At 49.5% G+C, this 24,671-nt stretch overlaps 1 protein-coding gene across 1 annotated transcript in view; it reads right to left on the minus strand.

Moving 5' to 3' along the window:
- The window catches only part of TYW5 (tRNA-yW synthesizing protein 5), a 964,030-nt gene that overhangs the window by 262,988 nt on the left and 676,371 nt on the right, over positions 1–24,671 (minus strand). The gene's annotated exons all lie outside the window — the stretch shown is intronic.

Genomic DNA, 24,671 nt, shown 5'->3' on the forward strand with positions numbered 1-24,671 from the left:
CACAATTCATGGGTCCACGCGGGAGACGGTTATTAGAAAATGAGCAGTGTGAGCAGGTCCTGTCCTGGATGGCAGAAAGTGCTTCGAGCAACCTATTGTCCAACCGCAGTTCTGCGCCGTCCACTGCTGCAAATCAGAATCCTCTGTCTGCTGCTCCTCCTTCCTCCCAGCCTCCTCACTCCACTACAATGACACCTGCTCAGCTGCGTGAAGACTCCCAGGAACTGTTCTCTGGCCTCTGCTCAGATTGGGCAGCAGTGGTTCCTCTCCCACCAGAGGAGTTTATCGTCACTGATGCCCAACCATTGCAAAGTTCCCGGGGTCCGGGGGATGAGGCTGGGGACTTCCGCAAACTGTCTCAAGAACTTTCTGTGGGTGAGCAGGACGATGACGATGAGACACAGTTGTCTTGCAGTCAGGTAGTAGTGAGGGCAGTAAGTGCGAGGGAGGAGCGCACAGAGGATTCTGAGGAAGAGCAGCAGGACGATGAGGTGACTGACCCCACCTGGTTTGCAACGCCTACTCAGGACAGGTCTTCAGAGGGGGAGGCAGGGGCAGCAGCAGGGCAGGTTGCAAGAGGCAGTGCGGTGTCCAGGGGTAGAGGCAGGGCCAGACCGAATAATCCACCAACTGTTTCCCAAAGCGCACCCTCGCAGAGGCCGAGGTGCTCTAAGGTCTGGGAGTTTTTAACAGAGACGCCTGACGACCGACGAGCAGTGGTGTGCAACCTTTGTCGCGCAAAGCTCAGCCGGGGAGCCAACACCAACAGCCTCAGCACCACCAGCATGCGCAGACATATGATGGCCAAGCACCCCACAAGGTGGGACGAAGGCCGTTCACCACCTCCGGTTTGCACCGCTGCCTCTCCCCCTGTGCCCCAACCTGACACTGCTATCCAACCCCCCTCTCAGGACACAGGCACTACCGCCTCATGGCCTGCACCCACACCCTCACCTCCGCTGTCCTCGGCCCCATCCACCAGTGTAGTTCAGTGCACCGTCCAGCCGTCGCTTGCGCAAGTGTTTGAGCGCAAGCGCAAGTACGCCGCCACGCACCCGCACGCTCAAGCGTTAACCGTCCGCATAGCAAAATTCATCAGCCTTGAGATGCTGCCGTATAGGGTTGTGGAAACGGAGTCCTTCAAAAGTATCATGGAGGCGGCGGCCCCGCGCTACTCAGTTCCCAGTCGCCACTACTTTTCCCGATGTGCCGTCCCAGCCCTGCACGACCACATCTCCCGCAACATTGTACGCGCCCTCACCAACGCGGTTACTGCCACGGTCCACTTAACAACGGACACGTGGACAAGCACAGGCGGGCAGGGCCACTACATCTCCCTGACGGCACATTGGGTGAATTTAGTGGAGGCTGGGACAGAGTCAGAGCCTGGGACCGCTCACGTCCTACCCACCCCCAGAATTGCGGGCACCAGCTCGGTGGTTGTATCTGCGGAGGTATATGCTTCCTCCACTAAAGCACCCTCCTCCTCCTCCTCTGTCTCGCAATCAAGATGTGTTAGCAGCAGCATGTCGCCAGCAGTCGGTGTCGCGCGGTGTGGCAACACAGCGGTGGGCAAGCGTCAGCAGGCCGTGCTGAAACTACTCAGCTTAGGCGATAAGAGGCACACGGCCCACGAACTGCTGCAGGGTCTGACACAGCAGACCGACCGCTGGCTTGCGCCGCTGAGCCTCCAACCGGGCATGGTCGTGTGTGACAACGGGCGTAACCTGGTGGCGGCTCTGCAGCTCGGCAGCCTCACGCACGTGCCATGCCTGGCCCATGTCTTTAATTTGGTGGTTCAGCGCTTTCTGAAAAGCTACCCACGCTTGTCAGACCTGCTCGTAAAGGCGCGCCGGCTCTGCGCACATTTCCGCAAGTCCCACACGGACGCTGCCACCCTGCGCACCCTGCAACATCACTTTAAGCTGCCAGTGCACCGACTGCTGTGCGACGTGCCCACACGGTGGAACTCTATGCTCCACATGTTGGCCAGGCTCTATGAACAGCGTAGAGCTATAGTCGAATACCAACTCCAACATGGGCGGCGCAGTGGGAGTCAGCCTCCTCAATTCCTTTCAGAAGAGTGGGCCTGGTTGGCAGACATCTGCCATGTCCTTGGTAATTTTGAGCAGTCTACCCAGGTGGTGAGCGGCGATGCTACAATCATTAGCGTCACCATTCCTCTGCTATGCATCTTGAGAAATTCCCTGCAAAGCATAAAGGCAGCTGCTTTGCGCTCGGAAACGGGGGCGGGGGAAGACAGTATGCCGCTGGATAGTCAGGGCACCCTCCTGTCTATTTCTCAGCGCGTACAGGAGGAGGAGGAGGAGCATGAGGAGGATGAGGAGGAGGGGGAAGAGACAGCTTGGCCCGCTGCTGACGGTACACTGGCTGATTGCCTGTCATCCTTTCAGCGTGTATGGCCTGAGGAGGAGGAGGAGGAGGATCCTGAAAGTGATCTTCCTAGTGAAGACAGCCATGTGTTGCGTACAGGTACCCTGGCACACATGACTGACTTCATGTTAGGATGCCTTTCTCGTGACCCTCGCGTTGCACGCATTCTGGCCACAACGGAATACTGGGTGTACACACTGCTCGACCCACGCTATAAGGAGAACCTGCCCACTCTCATTCCCGAAGAGGAAAGGGGTTCGAGAGTGTTGCTATACCACAGGACCCTTGCGGACAAGCTGATGGTAAAATTCCCAGCCGACAGCGCTAGTGGCAGAAGGCGCAGTACCGAGGGCAAGGTAGCAGGGGAGGTGCGGAGATCGAGCAGCATGTACATCCCAGGAAGTGCAACAGTCTTTAAGGGCCTGGACAGCTTTATGGCTCCCCACCAAGACTGTGTCACCGCTCCCCAGGCAAGGCTGAGTCGGCGGGAGCACTGTAAAAGGATGGTGAGGGAGTACGTAGCCGATCGCACGACCGTCCTCCGTGACGCCTCTGCCACCTACAACTACTGGGTGTCGAAGCTGGACACATGGCCTGAACTAGCGCTGTATGCCCTGGAGGTGCTTGCTTGTCCTGCGGCTAGCGTCTTGTCGGAGAGGGTGTTTAGTGCGGCTGGGGGAATCATCACAGATAAGCGTACCCGCCTGTCAACCGACAGTGCCGACAGGCTAACACTCATCAAGATGAACAAAGGCTGGGTTTCCCCAGACTTCTCTTCTCCACCAGCGGACAGCAGCGATACGTAAGCAATACGTAGGCTGCACCCGCGGATGGAAGCTACGTTCTCTCTCACCATCCAAAACGGGGACATTTCTGCTTCATCAATCTGTGTCTAATATTCCTCCTCCTCCTCCTCCTGCTCCTCCTCCTGAAACCTCACGTAATCACGCTGAACGGGCAATTTTTCTTAGGGCCACAAGGCTCACTCAAATAATTTTTCTAAACAATTTTTAAAAGTTTCAATGCGCTTAAAAGCGTTGAAACTGTAACTTGAACCAATTTTTCGTTACACTGGGCTGCCTCCAGGCCTAGTTACCACTTAAGCCACATTAACCAAAGCGATTAATGGGTTTCACCTGCCCTCTTGGCTGGCCATGGCCAATTTTTGAGATGTACATTAGTACTGTTGATACAGCAATTTTTGTGGGCCCTCGCCTACAGTGTAATCAAATAAATTTTTAGCCCACCTGCATTAAGCACGACATTACTACCTCAGCTGTGTTGGGCAATGCAATGGGATATTTCTATGTACCGCCGGTGGCTTCCTGGCACCCACCCATGCTGTCAGTCCACAGGGAGTTGTAAATGCATCTCTGTCCACTTCTAAAGAACCCCAGTCAGACTGGGGCATGCAGTGTGGGCCGAAGCCCACCTGTATTACGCACGACATTACTACCTCAGCTGTGTTGGGCAATGCAATGAGATATTTTTGTGTACCGCCGGTGGGTTCCAGGGAGCCACCCATGCTGTCGGTCGACAGGGACTTCACAATAGGGAGTTGTACCTGCCTGTGTCTATGAATTAAAAAGCCCGGTCTAACTGGGGCATGCAGACACCTTGGCAGAATGAATAGTGTGTGGCACATAGGTTCCCCATTGCTATGCCCACGTGTGCAGCTCCTGATGGCGGTGGCACAGGATTCTATTTCTCATTGCTTCTGTACAGCATTGTGGGCTATCGCCCCGCCCCTTTTAAAGAGGGTCGCTGCCTAGCCGTGCCAACTCTGTGCAGTGTGTGCCTGCGGTCCCTCGTCATGGCAGACGCACTTCTAAATAGACATGAGGGTGGTGTGGCATGAGGGCAGCTGAAGGCTGCGCAGGGACACTTTGGTGTGCGCTGTGGGGGGGAGGGGGGGGGTGGTTGGGCAGCATGTAACCCAGTAGAAGTGGCAGTGGAGTGTCATGCAGGCAGTGATTGTGCTTTGTTGGAGGTAGTGTGGTGCTTAGCAAAGGTATGCCATGCTAATGATGGCTTTTCAGAAGTAAAAGTTGTTGGGAGGGGGGGGGGGCCCACTCTTGCCGGTATTCTGGCTTAATAGTGGGACCTGTGAACTTAGGATGCAGCCCAACATGTAGCCCCTCGCCTGCCCTATCCGTTGCTGTGTCGTTCCCATCACTTTCTTGAATTGCCCAGATTTTCACACATGAAAACCTTAGCGAGAATCGGCGAAATACAAAAATGTTCTGGTCGCCCATTGACTTCAATGGGGTTCGTTATTCGAAACGAACCCTCGAACATCGCGGGAAGTTCGTTTCGAATAACGAACACCCGAACATTTTGGTGTTCGCTCATCTCTAATTTTAATGTTTTTATTTATATTTTTCAATTCAATGAAATAAGCCTTAATATGAATCTAATACACAGGTGTGAACGAGCCCTGAAGGAAAGATTCATCTATCTATCTATTTCATATCTATCTATCTGTATCTATCTATCTGTATCTATCTATCTATCTATCTCATATCTATCTATCCAGGGGCGTAACTATAGAGGGTGCAGGGGATGCGGTTGCACCCGGGCCCAGGAGCCTTATGGGGCCCATAAGGCCTCTCCTCTCCATATAGGAAACCCAGTACTATGAATAAAGCATTATAGTTGGGGGCCCTGTTACAGGTTTTACATTGGGGCCCAGAAGCTTCAAGTTATGTTTCTGTGCAGTATGGTTTAGGTATGGGTATGGGTACAGATATAGATAGAGGGGGGCCCCAGCTCACGTTTTGCATCAGGGCCCCTGAGCCTTTAGTTACGCCCCTGTATCTATCCCATATCTATCTATCTTCTTTCCTGGTAACTTTTTCATTTTTCTCTCGCTATATTCGGTAATTCAGGATATTTGCTAATCTTCTAGGTCCTCTTGCTGACACTGTATCTCGTGGATCATTGATAAAAAGCCATAATGTTGTGTAATGTTGCTGAGCCTGGAAAGCCTTGGACTCTGTGGATTCGCAGTCATATAATCTGCTGATAATAGATTATAGATTCTGCTGGGAGGTCATTCAATGTCTTAGATACATGATGACCCGGGGATGCAGAATCATCCAAGTCCATAATTCTTTATTATGATTCAGCATTTTCTTCTATGTATTATGTTACAGCAACACAAAGACCAACTATGCAGAAATCGTCCTGGCGTGTGGAGGCATTAGCTGTGTACAGCCGCCATTCTAGATGTGGGTGGAGGAACTACTAAGACTCGGTATATAGTATATATAGTTGGCTTATAGTGAGCTTTAATGAACAGCATTTTCATTTTTTTTATTAAATCACTTTTTTATCCAAGATTTTACATTTAACAATGTAGACAAAAACAAACCTGACATTTTCACACACACATCAGTACAATCTGAAGCTTACGTTTTCGGTTTCCCATGTCAAAATTTTCAAAACATTTGGTTTTATAGAAATGCCGAAAAAAAAATGGTTTTGAACTGGTTTCTGACTCAGTAGTGGTACCGAGTTTTAAATACAATTCTATTTTGTTCATAACTTATCACACCCAACTATTCTCAAAATATGGTCACCATGGAAACAGCATTCATCACACTCTCATCTAGATGCCTGGGACTAGCAGCAAAGCTTGCTCAACGAGTCGTTGGAAGCTATATTTTAAGGTGAATCTGAGATGGATAGGAAGGCTCTGCTGCTCTCTTTCTGAAAATGCACTTCATGTAGTCTCGGAAACAGCATTTTCTAATGTGGAGAAGTCCAAAGTTCTGTGCTAATTAATTTCTTGTTATATTTCTTAGTGCTCCAAATTCCCTTTATAGACATAGAGTATTATGATGTAATTCTGTCTGCCTGCAGTCACCACTAGAGGGAGCTCAGGGCTTATTTTATACAGAACTGTGTTATTAGGCTCCATTCACATCTCATTTTTGGCACCGTCCAGGGGTCTCTTCAGGGTGCCCATTTAAAATCCTGAAACGGAACCTGTGGATGGAGCCTGAACAGAAACTATCTCGCCATTATTAAAAATTGCAGAAATTATTAATTTCCAGCATTTTGTGCCAGAAAGAACAGTGTGGTAGACTGTCTTAGACAGCATTAAAGCTTTCACTATTTCCAGTGTGAGGTATCAGTAATGAGTAGCTATTTCAGAGGAAGTAGAGGCCAATAGAACAGCCAAATCACCATATAATGAAACGTTCTGCAACTTTCTAACATACTTTGTGTTACAATTATTCACCATTTTGAAGATCTGATTGTTGTCCATAAATAAAAATACAGGATGTCTCTAAAGTAAGTCTCACTTTATTAAATGTATTACTCAGCAACAAGGGTCCCAGGTTTTATCCACATTACATGTGAGCCTTGTGGATGATGTGACAAATATCGATGCGGTAATCAAACTCCTTCCAGACTCTGCCTAATATGTCTGGCATCACAGTATTTCGGAATTCATACTTGCAACTCATCAAGGCTACATGGCAGAGGTAGCATGTAGGTTTTGTCCTTTGTTCTCATTTGCCACTTCAATTGATGGTCAATCACATTTTGTTCTCCAGGCTAACACAGTATGAAGCTTTTTTAAAACTTTTTTTTTAGACCAAATGGAGGAGACCAGAATGTACCTCTTACAGATGGAACTACAAAAATCTTCTGTAGAAATTGGCATAAATGGATTGGATGATCATTTACACCATCTTAAAAGGACATTTGTAAATCAGGGCTACCATCCTACTTCAATTGATGATTAAATCACCCAGAAGTCAAACTTCTACAATACGGAGAAAAGCAAGAAAACCATTACTGCAATCAACAACTAAAGGTACTAAGAAAAACTGCAAGGAAACTCTATTATACCTACACAAAGATGACCGCCATAGCGCACAGCTGCATTGAAATGAATGAAGTGGCACAACGCATACATGGCCAGCGCGGAATTCAATCTGGTTGGATAAGTGATACAAGAATGCCTGCAAATGGGGCAAACAGGACCGCCCATTCTTGGGATTAGTGATGGTCCCAGTAGTTAGATCCCAAATGATCTATCAGTTTTTACCTATCCAGTGGATGAAGACTTAAAAATATGCTGTCTCTGGAATACCCTTTTGAAAGTGGGTATTGCTGTATCATCCACAGATATCACCATAACACGGTATTATCCATATCTGTCCCTATAATACTTCCCCTGAATGGCATAAACAGTATGAAAAAGAACTGACTTGTAGCTCATGAGTATGGAGCAGATAAACCCTGATAAAGAACCCATAGGAGTTGGTGAGTAAAGAAGGTCCAGACGAATCATCTGACATCCTCCTCTGCTATTGTGGCTGCTGCAGCCCCATGTAAGGCTCTGGCCCTTGTTTACACTAGCCAGGAGGGAAGAATGCAATCTGCCAGAAGCCGTGAGGAGAACAATGCAGCTGTTTGCACAGCTGGGCATGTGTATAAACATATACTGGACTCTGCAAACAGCTCATGGAGGCACTTTCACATGCAAATGATGATAATAAAGTGTTAATGGTAGAGATGAGCGAACATACTCGTCCGAGCTTGATACTCGTTCCAGTATTAGCGTGTTCCAGATGCTCGTTACTCGAGACGAGTACCACGCGATGTTCGAGTTACTTTCACTTTCATCTCTGAGACGTTAGCGTGCTTTTCTGGCCAATAGAAAGACAGGGAAGGCATTACAACTTCCCCCTGCGACGTTCAAGCCCTATACCACCCCCCTGCAGTGAGTGGCTGGCGAGATCAGGTGTAACCCGAGTATAAAAATCGGCCCCTCCCGCGGCTCGCCACAGATTTATTCTGATATAGATGAGGGAAAGTGCTGTTGGTGCCGGAGCTGCTATAGGGAGAGCGTTAGGAGTATTTTAGGCTTCAAGAACCCCAACGGTCCTTCTTAGGGCCACATCTAACCGTGTGCAGTAGTGTGGAGGCTGCTTTTTGCAGTGTTGCACTTTTTTTTTTTTTGTATATCGGCCGTGCAGAGCATTGCGCCCTGCAGTAATTATACATACTCCAGGGCCAGTAGTGGTGGTGAGGCAGGGACAGAAGACATATATTTATTGAATATAGGCAGTGGGCCTTTCCAAAAACATTTGGGAAAAAAAATCTATTTGGGCTGCCTGTGACTGTCCTCAGTGTACTGGGTCTGTGCTGGGTGTAGTTGTCCTCCTAATACATACGCAGCCAGCTAAGTGTTACAGCAGGCTTGCGCAAAATTATTTCCTGGCTCTGTGTTGGCTGTTACATCACCGCTTGACCCGGGTATGTTAGATTCACTCCCCCATTAACACTCACTCCCATCCTTACTTAACTAAAATAACCACTGAGACCAAATTCTTTGGAAATTTTTGGCCACAGCAGCCAAGTTTATTAAACAAAAAACATACAATTATTTCTTCACCATTTAATACGAGGGGAGGCCCTGGAGGCAAACCAAAAAATACCAAAATACCAAAAGGGGTCTGGTGTTAAATAAATAAAACCGTACCTTGCCTCCAGCCGTCACCCGCCTCGGAGACACCACTAGCCCCCCCTCCACCGGGATGCTAGAAAACAAAATATCTTAAGGCCACCCGGGATCCCTTCCCTGGCCTTCTCCCACACACCAGCCCCAACACCATAACACCAGGGTGATAATACCGGTGAGGCCGTCCCCACCCATACTTCCTTTCACCCAACATACCAACTCAGCCTCCAAGGACCCCTCCCCCCGTCCGCCAACGGCTGCCACGACATGTTATACATATCCTTTTGCCACTTCGTCATTGCACCTGAAAATATTAAATAATGTAATTAATTCTATCTACGAACTATATCAAGGGAGGGAGGGTGGGACTCAGCTACTACCAGTTTTGAAAATGGCGCTCCCGCCCAAACTACCCTTTTTATGCGATCTTTAACCCCTCCCCTTACTTAACCCCTGTCCAACCAAATTGAATATAAACAGCCCACTCTCCTATGTCCTCCCCCCTTTTCCCAAGTGTACTTCTCTATTTATTAACCCTATCCTACCCGTTCCGTTCCCTAACAACCCTGTCATGCAGGGCCTTCTCTCATGGGCCCTTGCAGGGCCCGATCCGGCCCCGAGCTTGACCCGGGTATGTTAGATTCACTCCCCCATTAACACTCACTCCCATCCTTACTTAACTAAAATAACCACTGAGACCAAATTCTTTGGAAATTTTTGGCCACAGCAGCCAAGTTTATTAAACAAAAAACATACAATTATTTCTTCACCATTTAATACGAGGGGAGGCCCTGGAGGCAAACCAAAAAATACCAAAATACCAAAAGGGGTCTGGTGTTAAATAAATAAAACCGTACCTTGCCTCCAGCTGTCACCCGCCTCGGAGACACCACTAGCCCCCCCTCCACCGGGATGCTAGAAAACAAAATATCTTAAGGCCACCCGGGATCCCTTCCCTGGCCTTCTCCCACACACCAGCCCCAACACCATAACACCAGGGTGATAATACCGGTGAGGCCGTCCCCACCCATACTTCCTTTCACCCAACATACCAACTCAGCCTCCAAGGACCCCTCCCCCCGTCCGCCACAGCCAGCAGAACTTATTAACTAATTCTGCGCAGCCCCCACAATCGCAGAGCCCTTTCAATCCCCTCTTGGATCGCTAGTGTCCACATATCGTTACCCACCTCATTGAGGTGTACCCCGTCACTCCTCCAATAACCCTCATAACCCCCTTCAAGATCATGGTGGCGAATCCTTACCCCACCATTACGAACCACAAAATTTGAAATGTGTCTGTTTATTTTTATCCGCGCTTTGTTTATCTTCTCTACAGATCTTGCCATCCGCCACGTTTTCCTAGGCAAGATCTCCGACCAGACTATAATCATGTCAGGGAATAATCGTCGCAGGCGCAAAAAATCATGCTGTATGTCCCTGCGTACCTCCCTCGCTGGTCTTCCACCCAGGTCATTGCCACCTGCATGCAGCACTAAGATGTCAGGGGCCCTGTCTAGCTCAGCAAACCCTTTCACCTCGGGAAGCACCCTGCCCCACATCATGCCCCTCATACCAATCCAGCGGATAATTGCGTCATCCCTGGAAAAGCCCAGCTGACGGCCTTCTGGTCTCAGCTTAGCCCGATCAGCTGCCCAGAACACAAAAGAATGGCCGACGATCCAAATCAGCGCTGGATCCTGACCTGTTAAGACAAAACCAACAACAAAGTTTCCAACCATCAAAATAACCGTGCAAATGTGTATACGTACCCCCAAAACCCCATATAATTTTTTTTTTTTTTTAATTTTTTTTACTTTATTCTCTATCGTTAAACCATCCCTCAGGTCTAATATAGATTTGGTATCTTTTTGATTCCCATCTCCCAATTTTTTGCACCACTGACGGGCTCAAACCCCATTCTGCAGCCTCAGTAGCCGCACCAATCCTAAAAGAATGGGACGAATAACCCACTCTTTCAAGGCCTAACTGCTCCAGTGCCTTCTTTAACACCGCACCAAATTGAAACTTGGATAAATACAGACCATTCCTGTGCTTCAATAACGGACCATCCTTTATTACTACACCTTCCAGCAGGTCCTTCACACACCCCACTGGACACATCCTTGCCCCAGGTACTGACCCAAGGACAATCCTTTTTCCTTTTCCTAATTGGTCGGTCTTGGAGCTTCTCAACCAGATTTCCACCTGGTCCCTCAATAACGTAACGTCTGTGTACATCAAACCACCCCCTATTTTTGTGCTGGGTGATACCAACTCACTAATACGAAAAGCCCCGAAAAAGGCTAATGAAAACGCTGCCTTAAACAAAATTAATTCAAACGAGTTGTGACAAACCACCTCCAATGCATTCCCCAAATTTTCCAAAACGGCAAAAGATATCGGCCGTCTACCATCTTTTGCCCGTTTACCTTTTCGGAAACCTTTTAAAGCTTGCCGTACTATAAACTCTTTAGTAACATCCCTCAAACCTTGCAATTTCAAATTAAACGCTATAGCCGACATAATGCGGTCCACCTTAGCCACTGACCACCCACTACTAGATGCCTCACTCAATAACCACAACAAAGCCCCTGTCCTATCTGCATCATTATGGACTTCCCCTAAAATTCCCACCCAACGTTCCCACTCTTTCCATGCCGATTCATACGCTTTACGCGTATTCTCAGCCAACGATCCTCTTATGAGGTGCTCCGCTGCACGTCTACCAGACTCCAAAGTTCTTGAGGGCATCGAATTCCTTCCTCCTCTGCATCCGGCACCAATGCTCGAAAATGCTCCCACTGAAATCGAGAAATTGAGTCAGCAATGGCGTTCTCAATCCCCGGAACATGCACAGCAATTACCCATGTATTCAGTGACAAACACAGCAAAACCAAATGCCGTAACATGTCAACCACTGGGGGCGAATGCGCACTCAGTGCATTGATAGCTTGTACAACCCCCAGATTATCACAACAAAACCTAACTTTTTTATTACGAAAACAATCACCCCAAATTGCCACTGCCACGACAATTGGGAATAACTCTAACAACACCAGATTTTTAACCAAACCTGCTTCCACCCATTCCTTTGGCCATGCCGCCGCACACCATTGTTTTCTAAAAATTGCACCAAAACCTGTGCCCCCTGCAGCGTCTGTGTACAATTCCCAATCCACATTATCCACCCCTTTTTCCATCATAATTGACCGACCATTATATTTTCCAAGAAATGACAGCCAAACTGACAAGTCAGCTTTCATTTCCTTTGTGACCCTAATGAAATGGTGAGGAGATTTTACCCCCGCCGTTGCCCTAGCCATTTTTCTACTAAAGACTCGCCCCATGGGCATAATCCTGCACGCAAAATTTAATTTTCCTAATAAGGATTGCAACTCTTTAAGCGTCACTTTTTTGCTTGACCTTACTTTCAGTAAGTCATGCTCCAAAGAAGACAACTTCTCTGGCGGCAAACGACACTCCATGGCCACCGTGTCAATTACAATCCCTAAAAAACTCAAACATGTTGTAGGGCCTTCCGTCTTTTCCGGAGCCAATGGCACACCAAAATGACATGCGCCCCATTGCACCGTGTCCAAAAGGTTATTGCAAATATCATTATTTGCCGGCCCTATACACAAAAAGTCATCTAAGTAATGGATGACTGACTGAATCCCTGCCACGTCGCAAATCACCCACTCCAAAAACGAACTGAACGCTTCAAAGTAAGCGCATGAAACCGAACACCCCATTGGTAAACATCTGTCGACAAAAAACATCCCCTCCCAATAACAACCCAGCAAATGACAACTGTCTGGGTGCACTGGCAACAAACGAAATGCTGACTCAATATCAGTTTTCGCAAGCGTCGCCCCCACTCCATACTTGCGTACCCATTTTACGGCTGCATCAAACGACGTGTATACCACCGAACAGAGTTCTGGATCGATCCCGTCATTTACTGACGCCCCTTTCGGGTATGACAAGTGATGAATGAGCTGAAATTTGTTCGGCTCCTTCTTAGGGACCACCCCTAGCGGGGACACCACTAAATCCTCCCAAGGCGGGGCCTCAAACGGGCCCGCCATTCTACCTAAACTAACCTCCTTAAACAACTTTTCATACACGACCTCCTTATGCTCTGCTGCCGACTTCAAATTTTTCAACGAAAACGGAACTTGATGCCTCGGTCGAGGTATCCTAAAACCCTGTTCAAAGCCTTCAAACAAAAGTAACCCCTTTTCCTTATCTGGGTATCTATTTAGATAGGGGACCATCCTTTGAAGATTCACCGGTGTCATCCCTTTTCCAATTGCTCCCCCCCCCTTTTCCTTTATCCTTTCTGAAGCACCGGGAAGCGCCGTGAGATGCACCTTCACAAACTGAGCAGACATGCTTGAACTTGCACGTCGCTCCAAATTTACATTTTCCCTCATTGAATTGCCAGCATACTCCTGGCTTTCTTCCTCCTGCCTGTCCCCCCTGTTGTCCGCTCCCTGAAACCCCGCTTGTGCCGGCTGCGCCGGCTCCTCCCTGAAAGGGATGCCCGTGTCTAACCGGGGCCATCACTCTAAGCCATAGACCGATGTCCTTATGATCCCATCGGATGCTTGGCCTAACCGACTTCCGCTGACGAAATTGCTCGTCATAACGGAGCCAAGTTTGCCCCCCGTATGTACGATATGCCTCTCCAATCGCGTCCAGGTAGCAGAATAAACCCGAACAATTCTCGGGATTCTTTTCGCCAATAACGCTCGCTAATATGGCGAACGCCTGTAACCAATTTTGAAAAGTTTGCGGGATCAATCGCCACCGCCTCTTTTCCTCTTCCTCCTTCTTGTATTCAGTCCTTTTCCCCTTCTCCAGATTAAATTTTTCCAACGGTAGTAGAGAAAATATCTCCACGTACTCATCCCGCCAGATTTTTTCCCTTATCTCTTTTTTCAGGTGTGCCCCCAAAGGACCCTCAAAGCACACATACACCTCTCCCTTAGCCTTGTCATCAAGCCGCACCGCATTCCCGTCCTTCTCCGTCTGAACGGCAACTGTTACCCCTGACGTCGCCGACGCTGTACTGACCGGCTGACTGTCCATTAATGTTCCTACATCATTTGCCGAACCGACCCCCCCTCTTGCTAGCCAGGCCGCCACAGGCGACGGACCACTCTGGCCCCTTGACGCTAACCCCCTTTCACACCTTACCAAGATTTCCCGTACATTCCCCAATAACTGAGTTAGATCAGCCTCACTGTTGCCCCCCCTTTCTCTATCACCTGCTCCCCCTCTCCCCACATCACTGCCAGCATGGATTACATCACTGTCTTGCATTGTATTGCTATCTTGCATCACATTTCTACAATGCATAACACTTCTACCCCGCACTGCATCTAGCATTACATTTCTATCATGCAATACATTACTATCCTGCATAACATTTCTATCATGCAATATATCACTATCCTGCATAACATTTCTATCATGCAATACATTACTATCCTGCATAGCATTTCTATCTAGCGATAAAGACAAATAAGATAACACATTTTGCTCACCAGGCCGCATGGGCGCTGTGTCCCCACCAGCCGTACTGCGCGGATCCTGTGGTATCTCCGACCTCCTATACGCCATGGAGTCCTCACCGCGACCCGAGCCCCCCGGATGCTCGTGCTGTGTCGGCACCATAACCGCCGACCTAATAAAGCTCCGTGATGGTCCTGCAGCTGCACTGTCACCTGACAAACTCCTCTCCCTGGTGCGCTCAGCGGAACGCACCGTTGCCCTGGGCGGATGTTCATGTTGTTGGTCTCCGTCCATAACCGGCCCTGCTCTCCTTGAGCCGACCGTCCTGTTCCTGGATGCCCCCGCACGTGCCTCACGCTGCCTGGCTGGCTCCTGGACCGGTGCATCATCCAGGGCACCAGCCGTTGCTTCTCCTCTGCCTCTCATTACAGGCTCCGCTAGCCCCGCCCCCCGAGGAGAGCGGGACCTGCGAGAAGCCGTTACTCCTGGCCGGCTTGCAGGATTCCTCCTGACCGGTCTATCGCTGCTCCCTTTAGCTCTGGGAGCAGGACGACCGGCCAAAGGGTCCCCGGAGGGGCTCCTCTGCCTGCGCCTGGATTGTGTCTCAGTTTCCTCCGCTATCAGCCTTGTCGGAGGACGGGCCCTGCGCGCACGCCGCGCTCTCCCACTCATCTCCGTCGTCGCCGCTGCCGCTGGTCCTACCCCTGCTGTTGGCCCCGATGCTGCCGCTGAACCGCTCAGCATACCGGCTACCTCCTGCTGTAGCCACCCAGCCGGGTGGCGCTCCGCCGCTGCCCTCAGCTGCTCCAGAACTTCTTCAACCAAAGACATCAGTAAGTCTGCTAGTTTTCTCAGGAATGTCACTGGTATGTCACTGGAATGTCACTGGAATGTCGCTGGTGTGTCACTGGAATGTCACTCAGCTACTACCAGTTTTGAAAATGGCGCTCCCGCCCAAACTACCCTTTTTATGCGATCTTTAACCCCTCCCCTTACTTAAACAGTATGAAAAAGAACTGACTTGTAGCTCATGAGTATGGAGCAGATAAACCCTGATAAAGAACCCATAGGAGTTGGTGAGTAAAGAAGGTCCAGACAAATCATCTGACATCCTCCTCTGCTATTGTGGCTGCTGCAGCCCCATGTAAGGCTCTGGCCCTTGTTTACACTAGCCAGGAGGGAAGAATGCAATCTGCCAGAAGCCGTGAGGAGAACAATGCAGCTGTTTGCACAGCTGGGCATGTGTATAAACATATACTGGACTCTGCAAACAGCTCATGGAGGCACTTTCACATGCAAATGATGATAATAAAGTGTTAATGGTAGAGATGAGCGAACGTACTCGTCCGAGCTTGATACTCGTTCGAGTATTAGCGTGTTCGAGATGCTCGTTACTCGTAACGAGTACCACGCGATGTTCGAGTTACTTTCACTTTCATCTCTGAGACGTTAGCGTGCTTTTCTGGCCAATAGAAAGACAGGGAAGGCATTACAACTTCCCCCTGCGACGTTCAAGCCCTATACCACCCCCCTGCAGTGAGTGGCTGGCGAGATCAGGTGTAACCCGAGTATAAAAATCGGCCCCTCCCGCAGCTCGCCACAGATTTATTCTGATATAGATGAGGGAAAGTGCTGTTGGTGCCGGAGCTGCTATAGGGAGAGCGTTAGGAGTATTTTAGGCTTCAAGAACCCCAACGGTCCTTCTTAGGGCCACATCTAACCGTGTGCAGTAGTGTGGAGGCTGCTTTTTGCAGTGTTGCACATTTTTTTTTTTGTATATCGGCCGTGCAGAGCATTGCGCCCTGCAGTAATTATACATACTCCAGGGCCAGTAGTGGTGGTGAGGCAGGGACAGAAGACATATATTTATTGAATATAGGCAGTGGGCCTTTCCAAAAACATTTGGGAAAAAAAATCTATTTGGGCTGCCTGTGACTGTCCTCAGTGTACTGGGTCTGTGCTGGGTGTAGTTGTCCTCCTAATACATACGCAGCCAGCTAAGTGTTACAGCAGGCTTGCGCAAAATTATTTCCTGGCTCTGTGTTGGCTGTTACATCACCGCTGTATTCCAGTTCACAGTGCAACAGTCTGCAGTTATTTTACATACTCCAGGGCCAGTAGTGGTGAGGCAGGGACAGAAGACATATATTTATTGAATATAGGCAGTGGGCCTTTCCAAAAACATTTGGGAAAAAAAATCTATTTGGACTGCCTGTGACTGTCCTCAGTGTACTGGGTCTGTGCTGGGTGTAGTTGTCCTCCTAATTCATACGCAGCCAGCTAAGTGTTACAGCAGGCTTGCGCAAAATTATTTCCTGGCTCTGCTGTGCATTCCGTAAGCGAAGTCAGCCTCCAACCACAGGCCAATAAGTGGCACATTTAATTACAGCGTTCTGTTTCTGCACTACTAGTAATACAGCATGCTGAGGGGAAGGGGTAGGCCTAGAGGACGTGGACGCGGGTGAGGACGCGGAGGCCCAAGTCAGGGTGTGGGCACAGGCCGAGCCAGTGCGGTGGCCAGGGGTAGAGGCAGGGCCAGACTGAATAATCCACCAACTGTTTCCCAAAGCGCCCCCTCGCGCCATGCCACCCTGCAGAGGTCAAGGTGCTCTACGGTGTGGCAGTTTTTCACAGAGACGCCTGACGACCGACAAACAGTGGTGTGCAACCTTTCTCGCGCCAAGATCAGCTGGGGAGCCACCACCACCAGCATGCGCAGGCATATGATGGCCAAGCACCCCACAAGGTGGGACGAAGGCCGTTCACCGCCTCCAGTTTGCACCACTGCCTCTCCCCCTGTGCCCCAACTTGCCACTGAAATTCAACCCCCCTCTGAGGACACAGGCACTACCGTCTCCTGGCCTGCACTCACACCCTCACCTCCGCTGTCCTCGGCCCCATCCAGCAATGTCTCTCAGCGCAGCGTCCAGACGTCGCAAGCGCCACTGTTTGAGCGCAAGCGCAAGTACGCCGCCACGCACCCGCACGCTCAAGCGTTAAACGTGCACATTGCCAAATTGATCAGCCTGGAGGTGCTGCCGTATAGGCTTGTGGAAACGGAGGCTTTCAAAAGCATGATGGCGGCGGCGGCCCGCGCTACTCGGTTCCCAGTTGCCACTACTTTTCCCGATGTGCCGTCCCAGCCCTGCACGGCCACGTCTCCCGCAACATTGTAAGCGCCCTCACCAACGCGGTTACTGGCAAGGTCCACTTAACAACGGACACGTGGACAAGCACAGGCGGGCAGGGCCACTACATCTCCCTGATGGCACATTGGGTGAGTCAGAGCCTGGGACCGCTCACGTCCTACCCACCCCCAGAATTGCGGGCCCCAGCTCGGTGCTGGTATCTGCGGCGGTGTATGCTTCCTCCACTAAACCACCCTCCTCCTCCTCCTCCAACGCAACCTCTGTCTCGCAATCAAGATGTGTATGTGTCAGCAGCAGCAGCACGTCGCCAGCAGTCGGTGTCACGCGGCGTGGCAGCGCAGCGGTGGGCAAGCATCAGCAGGCCGTGCTGAAACTACTCAGCTTAGGAGAGAAGAGGCACACGGCCCACGAACTGCTGCAGGGTCTGACAGAGCAGACCGACCGCTGGCTTGCGCCACTGAGCCTCCAACCGGGCATGGTCGTGTGTGACAACGGCCGTAACCTGGTGGCGGCTCTGCAGCTTGGCAGCCTCACGCACATGCCATGCCTGGCCCATGTCTTTAATTTGGTGGTTCAGCGCTTTCTGAAAAGCTACCCACAGTTGTCATACCTGCTCGGAAAGGTGCGCCGGGTCAGCGCACATTTCCGCAACTCCAAGACGGACGTTGCCACCCTGCGGACCCTGCAACATCGGTTTAATCTGCCAGTGCACCGACTGCTGTGCGACGTGCCCACATGGTGGAACTCTACGCTCCACATGTTGGCCAGGCTCTATGAGCAGCGTAGAGCTATAGTGGAATACCAACTCCAACATGGGCGGCGTAGTGGGAGTCAGCCTCCTCAATTCTTTACAGAATAATAATAATAATAATCTTTATTTGTATAGCGCCAACATATTCCGCAGCGCTTACATAGACAGGGGGAATACAGAAAGACAAAAGTACAAAAAATTACAGAACCACGGTTACAATCGTAATCAGTTGGTGGAAACAATAGGGAAGGGTCCTGCTCCTTACATACTACAAGTAATGGGGGGATACAAAAGGTAAAGGGCTGGAGATGTGCACGGTATGGGGGGCTGGAGATGTGCACGGTATGGCGGGGTAGAGAGTGAGCGAAAAGTGGGCCTGGTTGGCAGACATCTGCCAGGTCCTTGGAAACTTTGAGGAGTCTACCCAGATGGTGAGTGGGGATGCTGCAATCATTAGCGTCACCATTCCTCTGCTATGCCTCTTGAGAAGTTCCCTGCAAAGCATCAAGGCAGACGCTTTGCACTCGGAAATGGAGGCGTGGGAAGACAGTATGTCGCTGGATAGTCAGAGCACCCTCATGTCTATATCTCAGCGCGTTGAGGAGGAGGGGGAGGAGCATGAGGAGGAGGGGGAAGAGACAGCTTGGCCCACTGCTGAGGGTACACATGCTGCTTGCCTGTCATCTTTCAGCGTGTATGGCCGGAGGAGGAGGAGGAGGATCCTGAAAGTGATCTTCCTAGTGAGGACAGCCATGTGTTGCGTACAGGTACCCTGGCACACATGGCTGACTTCATGTTAGGATGCCTTTCTCGTGACCCTCGCGTTACACGCATTCTGGCCACTACGGATTACTGGGTGTACACACTGCTCGACCTACGGTATAAGGAGAACCTTTCCACTCTCATTCCCGAAGAGGAAAGGGGTTCCAGAATGATGCTATACCACAGGGCGCTGGTGGACAAACTGATAGTAAACTTCCCATCCGACAGCGCTAGTGGCAGAAGGCGCAGTTCCGAGGGCCAGGTAACAGGGGAGGCGCAGAGATCAGGCAGCATGTACAGCGCAGGCAGGAGAACATTCTCCAAGGCCTTTGCCAGCTTTATGGCTCCCCAGCAAGACTGTGTCACCGCTCCCCAGTCAAGGCTGAGTTGGCGGGAGCACGATAAAAGGATGGTGAGGGAGTACGTAGCCGATCGCACGACCGTCCTCCATGACGCCTCTGCTCCGTACAACTACTGGGTGTCGAAGCTGGAAACGTGGCCTGAACTTGCGCTGTATGCCCTGGAGATGCTTGCTTGCCCTGCGGCTAGCGTCTTGTCAGAGAGGGTGTTTAGTGCGGCTGGGGGAATCATCACGGATAAGCGTACCCGCCTGTCAAACGACAGTGCCGACAGGCTTACACTCATCAAGATGAACAAAGCCTGGATTTCCCCAGACTTCTCTTCTTCACCAGCGGACAGCAGCGATACCTAAGCAATACGTAGGCTGCACCCGCGGATGGAAGCATCGTTCTCTATCACCATCAAAAACGGGGACATTTTTGCTTCATCAATCTGTGTATAATATTCCTCTTTCTCCTCCTGCTCCTCCTCCTGAAACCTCACATAATCACGCCGAACGGGCAATTTTTCTTAGGCCCACAAGGCTCAGTCATACAATTTTTGTAAACAATTTTAATACGTTTCAATGCTCATTAAAGCGTTGAAACTTTCACCTGAACCAATTTTTATTTTAACTGGGCTGCCTCCAGGCCTAGTTACCAATTAAGCCACATTAACCAAAGCGATTAATGGGTTTCACCTGCCCTCTTGGTTGGGCATGGGCAATTTTTCTGACGTACATTAGTACTGTTGGTACACCAATTTTTTGGGGCCCTCGCCTACAGTGTAATCCAATTAATTTTTTGCCCACCTGCATTACAGCTGCCGTTACATCAGCTGTGTTGGGCACTGCAATGGGATATATTTATGTACCACCGGTGGGTTCCAGGGAGCCACCCATGCCGTGGGTCCACACGGTGTTGTAACTACATGTGTCCACTTCTAAAGAACCCCAGTCTGACTGGGGCATGCAGTGTGGGCCGAAGCCCACCTGCATTTAATCGGACGTTACCTCAGCTGTGATGGGCACTGCAATGGGATACATTAATGTACAGCCGGTGGGTTCCAGGGAGCCACCCATGCTGTGGGTGTACATGGAATTCACATTGCGGAGTTGTACCTGCCTTTGACTATTTATAAAAAACCGCGGTCTGACTGGGGCATGCAGACACCTTGACAGAATGAATAGTGTGTGGCACATAGGTTCCCCATTGCTATGCCCATGTGTGCAGCTCCTGATGGTGGTGGCACAGGATTATATTTCTCATTGCTTCTGTACAGCATTGTGGGCTATCGCCACACCCTTTTTAAAGAGGGTCGCTGCCTAGCCGTGCCAACCCTCTGCAGTGTGTGCAGGGACAGTTTGGTGTGCACTGTGGACACTGGGTCGTGTAGGGGGAGGGGGGGGGGTTGGGCAGCATGTAACCCAGGAGAAGTGGCAGCGGAGTGTCATGCAGGCAGTGATTGTGCTTTGTTGGAGGTAGTGTGGTGCTTAGCTAAGGTATGCATTGCTAATGAGGGCTTTTCAGAAGTAAAAGTTGTTGGGGGGGGGGGGCCCACTCTTGCCGCTATTGTGGCTTAATAGTGGGACCTGGGAACTTGAGATGCAGCCCAACATGTAGCCCCTCGCCTGCCCTATCCATTGCTGTGTCGTTCCCATCACTTTCTTGAATTGCCCCGATTTTCACAAATGGAAACCTTAGCGAGCATGCTCGAGTCGCCCATCGACTTCAATGGGGTTCATTACTCGAAACGAACCCTCGAGCATCGCGATAATTTCATCCCGAGTAACAAGCACCCGAGCATTTTGGTGCTCGCTCATCTCTAGTTAATGGCCATTAATACTTTATGCATACAGTTTGCTAAATCTTTCAATCTATCAATCATTTGAAAGATTATCTTTGCATGCAGGGGCATAGCTAAAGGCTCATGGGCCCAGGTGCAAAAGTTTATATTGGGGTCCGCCAACTTCTCTTAACCCCTTAACGCAGAGGCATAACTTGAATCTCCTGGGCCCCAATGCAAAACCTGTAACAGGACCCCCAACTGTAATGCTTTATTCTTAGTATTGGGCTCCCTATATGGAAAATAGAGGCCTTATACACCTTCTAACGTTCCTGGGCCCAGGGGCAACTGCATCCCCTATAGTTACGCCAGTGTCTGCATGTAAAAGGGCCTTAAGGCTGCAGTGCTTTTATTAATCAACAAATCAATGAATTCGTATCCACCGATTATTAATGATGTGTAACTAAGGGCTCTTTCACATGGGTGTATGCGTTTTTACCTTCGCCCGCCTGCAACATAAAAACACATGAATGGGCACACAAATCTAACGTTTGTGCGCCCATTCAGACGGCATGGGCCCAACACATATATGCCGAGCCCACAATATTGTCGGGTGGGAGTAGACAATTTAGCTCTGTTAAGCTGTTTCCTCCTTCTCTCCCCCTCATTGTCTCTTGGCAAGGGGAGGAGGCGGGATGGGGCAGGAGCTAGTGTGCTAAGCTCCCGCTCCCTCTCCACCCCTTGTAGGCAGCCAGCAATTGGAGGGGGTGGGGTAGGGCGGAGCTTAGCAACTAACTCCACCCCATCCCACCATTCCCATTGCAAAGAGCTAGCAGGGGGCAGAGAGGTCACGCTGCTAAACTCCCTCCCACCTCCCTTCTCCGGCAGCTGTCACTGGCTCCCATAGAAGTCCATGGCAGCGGCCATTTTCCGTCCGGAAAAGATAGTTCCAGGACTATCTTTCCTGACTAGCGTAAAAGTGCCCGGCGCTGTATTGGCTGAGAGTTGTCTGGAGCAACGAGTCCTGTTTCCTGCTGAACCATATTGATGGCTGCATTCATATCTGACATAAATAGCCTGAATTCATATCCCATAAGTGCACTGTTGATGTTCAACAGGGTGGTGGTGCTGGTGTCATGGTCTGGGGAATGTTTTTCTAACATAGCCTAGGACCGTTGGCCATCATACCTCAATCCTTGAATGGTGAACACGACAGGAACCTGTTACCTGCCCAGCTGTACCCATACCTTCATGAAGTCTTTCCCGACTACAGTGCCACAGTGCCATCTTTCAACAGGACAATGCCCCATGTCATCAAGCTCGGAACACAGGGGAGTAGTTGGAGGAACATGATGAATTCGCCACACTGCCTTGGACCCCAAATTCACCGGACTGTAACCCCATTGAACATGTTTGGGATATACTGAAAGGGCTCTGAGATCTGCTGCCACTTATCTGTAAAATGTGCACCAACTGATGGTGATGCTGACATGGGGCGAGTTGAATATGGAGGATGTTCACCTCTTTGTGGATTCTATTCTCAGATGACTGAATGCTGTGATCACCCAAAAAGGTGGATCAACCCATTATTGAGTAGGTACATCTAATACAGCGATTATTCAGTGTTCACAGAGAGCTCCTTGAGACTGCTCAACAGATGTGTTTAAAGGGTGGTCCAAGTTATATTATCTCACTGAATGGGAACCTGCTTCCTGTTAAGGCCCGATACACCTTCAACAATTGGCAGTCAGATGAACAATCGGTTATCCAACAGCTGTATACCCCTGCCCCCTCATAAACATGAACATTTGACTCAGCCGAGCGTTGATCTGTTTAGGGAGGTAAGCAACAGTCAGACAGCTCTAGTAGCAGCTTATCTCCTGGGAAAAAACGAGTTGGGCATCGAAATTTAACATCCATGATCCTTCTTTCTTCTAATATCATCTGATGGAGGAAAGTTGAGTCATCCCGATACACATCGAAGACTCATCTGGCCCCACCAATATCACCAGGTTTGGACAACTAAACTCTAATGGGTCTGGGGATCCTTTAGCTCATGAAGTAGACATCGCTCATGTAGAGTGGGCTCTCACTATTAGAGGAGGTTGTACACCCTCAGCAATGTACGCCAAAGAGATGGCATCTATAATCCATCTTGTGCATTGCCTCTGAAGCTTTACTTCTACTACCTTTCCTTTCAAAGGTAGTAAAGCAAGAGTCTTCTTTTTTGAACCCCTTGGGGTGTTTTCTGAAAATTTGAAGACTTTTGCAGAAGTCTAAGGTGTGCGGTATTTTTTCTTCCCAAGACGGAGTATTTGGGGAGAAAGAGGGGAACACTATTTCCTCATTTAAACTAAAGAAGGAACCTTGGACATAAATGAAGGGACTGTTCCCAATATTGGGATTGCATGACAATCATATTTTGGCATAGTATGTCACAGTTATTAGGTAACTATAAAGCAGAGTTACAATGAATGGCCACTTTAGTAGATTGGAGCTTCCCTGTGTTTAAACTAGAATCGTGACCCCGGAGTGCAGCATAAAATCACATGACAGGTTTTCCGTGGATCGGTTCCAATGCAAATCCACATTAGGTGGGAAAATCCAGCAATCTGAATGACTTCCAATAAGGCTGGATCAATGGTACTAGACTAGCCGGGGACAGGATGTCACTGCCAACTGCGTGGGTTTTCTCATGTAATCTTGTATAGTCTATAGTGAGAATGGTGCGATCGAGGAAAAACATTCATCGGAAGGGGATCCTGTGGACGAAAACAACACTGTCGATGAAAGGGGTCAGAGGAGAATGTCAGGAATCATTCTGATAAACAGATACTGAGCAGCCAAATCCAACACGAGTGCTCCATCTAATGTGTTTGAATGCACAACTTGCCATTCCTTAGCACAAATGGGCTATAACAGCAGACGACCGTTTCCAGCGCCATTACTGACTAAGAGAATCAGAAAGATAAGACTCCAGGGGGCAAAAGAGTGCAAAAATTGCATCACTGAGCAGCGGAAAAACATCTGCTGGTGATGAATCCAGAATTCTGTTGCACCATGTTGATGGGAAGTCAGAATTTGGTGCAAGCAGATTAATTTGAAGACCGCTTCCTGACAGGCTGGTGGAGGTCCAGTAATGGGCTGGGGAATGTGGCAACCCAACCTGGGTCTTCTGATATCTCTGGATGGACACCACAATGAAGGCCAAAAGGAGGTCCAATGTGCTTCTAGATGGGCATCTCTAGTAGTGTGGCCATTCAGTGTATCTAGGCACTGAAGTCATGGGCTATGCCATGCCAACTTCCATTATGCTACACTTATTTCTTTGCCACTTGCCCAATTCCAGTAATGCTCCCAGATTCACTTCATTGAATGCAATTGTAATTGTAACTGCATTCAGAAATTGCTTCGGGGTTATTGATCCTTCTTCATACATTATTTGCTTCTGTACTTGACATTTTAGGTAGAGTATAAGGCCTTTTTGG

This window comes from Eleutherodactylus coqui, chromosome 8 (assembly GCF_035609145.1).
Source record: "Eleutherodactylus coqui strain aEleCoq1 chromosome 8, aEleCoq1.hap1, whole genome shotgun sequence".
NCBI lineage: Eukaryota > Metazoa > Chordata > Amphibia > Anura > Eleutherodactylidae > Eleutherodactylus > Eleutherodactylus coqui.